The 2,897-nt window shown below is 51.1% G+C and overlaps 1 long non-coding RNA gene across 1 annotated transcript in view; it reads right to left on the bottom strand.

The window, feature by feature from the left end:
- Positions 1 to 2,828, bottom strand: part of LOC106734700 (uncharacterized) — a 96,819-nt gene extending 93,991 nt beyond the window's left edge. The window contains exon 1 of the long non-coding RNA XR_001370239.1: positions 2,786 to 2,828. This is a non-coding gene — a long non-coding RNA (uncharacterized LOC106734700). The remainder of the gene's footprint in view (positions 1 to 2,785) is intronic.
- Positions 2,829 to 2,897: the final 69 nt, after the last annotated feature.

Here is a 2,897-nt window from a genome sequence, read left to right as displayed (position 1 = left end):
CCCTTCTCCTCCATTCTCCTCTCGGGATCTTGGGCACGCATGCACACGTGCCTGGCATGAGTTTTAAGCCACCGGGTCCGGGACTCAAACCGCTGTTGACTACATGGGAGTCCAGCAACACAGCCATTACGCTAACTGCTGGTCCCCGAGAGGTTTTTGCTAGAGGGCACGTGTGCCCTCCAGAAAGACAGAGAGAGACAGAGAGACATAATGCAAGAAATCACTGTGCGGGGGGGTGGGGGATGGTCATGCCGCAATCCCTTTTCCTCCATTCTTGTCTCAGGATCTTGGGCATGCATGCACGCACACACATGTGCCCAGCATGAGTTTAAGCCGCTGGGTCTGGGACTCAAACAGTGGTCAACTACATGGGAGTCCAGCGACAGAGCCATTATGCCAACTGCTGGTCCCTGTAAAAATTTTTTTTTTTGAGAGGTTTTAGCTATAGGGCATGTGTGCTCACCAGAAAGAGAATGACAGAGAGATAGAAAGTGAGAAATCATCTCCAATCCATGCTGCAATCCCTTCTCCTCTATTCTGCTCTTAGAACCTTGGGCATGCTGGGACCAGCAGTTAGAGTAATGGCTATGTCGCTGGACTCCCACGTAGTTGACTGTGATTCGAGTCCCGGTCCCAATGGCTTAAAACTCACGCTGGGCGTGTGTGTGTGCGTGCATGCCCAAGATCCTGAGAGGAGAATGGAAGAGAAGGGATTGCGGTGTGGCCATCCCCCCTGGGGGGTGATTTCTCGCTTTCTATCCCTCTGTCTCTCTGTCTGTCTGGCGAGCGCACGTGCCCTATAGTAAAAACCTCTCAAAAAAAGAAAAAAATAAATAAAGAATCTTGGGCTTGCATGCACACACCACGCCCTGTGTGTCTTTAAGCCACCGGGTCTGGGACTCAAACTGCAGTCAACTACATGCGAGTCCAGTGACATAGCCATTACACCAACTTCTGATCCCCAAAGAAATGATTTTTTAAAAATTCTTCTTCAGAATTTAGTGTGTATTAATATGTATTAGGCCAATGAATCTTACCCAGTTTTTTCCAATTAAAATTGAATCGTACATTTTGAAAAGGTGATAAGCTAAATGATAAAGGTTACATAGCAGTACGATAACAGAAACTGGCAGAATAGTCTAGTCATTTAAAATCCTCTAACTGGGAATGAGGCACTGTAAGTGCGGTGCACAAGGTTTAAGGGCAAGAAAGAAGTGGCAGGCAGGGTCTGGGTGGGAGGAGTGCAGGTGTGGCAAGTGGTTGGGGTGACCTGCATGGCCCAGACCAGCATCTGCTACAGGCAGGCTATGTATGAGCAGTGCTGAAAGTGGAGCAAAGAGGCCAGAAATACTTTCCTGACTCAGTCTACAATGCTTGTGAACACAATACCCACTGGCAACAAACCTCAGAGCTTGGCCAGAAGCAGAAGGCAAGGAAGGACTCAGCTCTTCAAGCCAAGACCTGTGTGTCAGACCCATTAGCAACTCAAGAGAGGTCCTAAAAGAGGCAGATACAGAAACTGCCAAAGTTGGTAGACTAGTGTTAACCAATTCCTCAGTCACTGGGGCAGATATATTATCAAACACAAAAGGAAAAGCCACAGAAAAGGCCAAGAAGGCTGGCGAGACATTGAATTCCATGCCACAACCTGTCTCTGGGAAGGCAGTGGCCCACTTCCTCTCTGGAAGATCCCTCTGGAAGTCAGCAGAGCCCTGTGCAAATAGTCATAGGACGTGTGTGCTCACAAGAAAGACAGAGGACGACAGAGACAGAAAGTGAGAAATCACTTTCTGGAACTTTCTTGGGACCAATAAGTGGCATGGTGGTTACATAGTTGGATTCCCACATGACTTGACTTGTTTGAGAACCAGATCCCATGGCTTGAAACCCAGGACTAGCCTGCAGGCCCAAAATCCCAAGAGGAGACTGAAGGAAAAGGAATTACGGTGTGACCATTCTGCTTGGGAGTGATTTCTTGCTTTCTGTCTGTCTATCTGGTAAGCGCAAATGCCCTACAGCAAAAATTTCTCTTTAAAAAAAAAAAAAAGAAAAAATACGATCTCTGTCTTAGAAACTGAGGAGGGCAGCGTCCCAGCCCTCAAAGCGGTTGCCAAGCCTGGAGTGGTGTTAGCCAGTCAGGCTGATAGCTCTAGGGAGGGCACCTTCCAGCTCAAGTGATGAGTTAGACAGACGTGAAGGTGAATCCCTCAGAAAAGCCAGCCCAGGTCAAAGTCTCCTCCGTCCCTGACGAGAAGTCTCCTGCAAGAAGGGCAGCCCTAAGCCACTGGGGATGAGGGGCACCCCAGGTCAGAGCAAGTGCCCTGACCCTAGCTGGGAGGGCCAAGAAGCCAGAAGAGGAGTCAGACAGTAGCAATGAGCCTGAAAGTGAGCAGGAGCCTCTGCAGGAACTCTCAGTCAGGTAAAGCCCTCAGGGAAAACTCTCTGGGTCAGGGCTCCTCAGTTCCTGCCATGGAAGGGCCACACAGCTCCCCCTGGGAAGGCAGGGAGGCCAGAGGAGGACTGGGGAAGTCTGACGGTGAGGAAGATACATCCGTGGCTGTGACCCTGCTTCAGGTAAAGCCTCCAGGGAAAGGATTCCCTCCCTTTCCCGCAGAGTTACCTCAGCCCTTGTGAAGGAGTCCCTAGAGCTCGGCCCCTCAGGTGGTCGCTGGGGTGACAGGGCCTGTGGCCAAGGCTGAGGTAGGAAAGCGGGAAGGGGACTCGGAGAGCAGCAGCGAGGAGAAAGGCGGACGGCTGAGAGCAGATGCAGCCTTTGTAGCCCTACCTATGAGTCTAGGTCAGGCGAAGCCCAAAAGCCTCGAGGTCGGACCGCCTCTCCTACACGCAGAGCCATCATCATGGGGATGCGCCGGCGCAATGCCTGCTGGGAAGGCAGG

The sequence above is a fragment of the Tupaia chinensis genome, unplaced genomic scaffold (genome assembly GCF_000334495.1).
Source record: "Tupaia chinensis unplaced genomic scaffold, TupChi_1.0 Scaffold000185_1, whole genome shotgun sequence".
Lineage (NCBI taxonomy): Eukaryota > Metazoa > Chordata > Mammalia > Scandentia > Tupaiidae > Tupaia > Tupaia belangeri.
The sequence above is the reverse complement of the archived record's forward strand: the minus strand, read 5'-3'. Positions and strand labels throughout refer to the sequence as shown.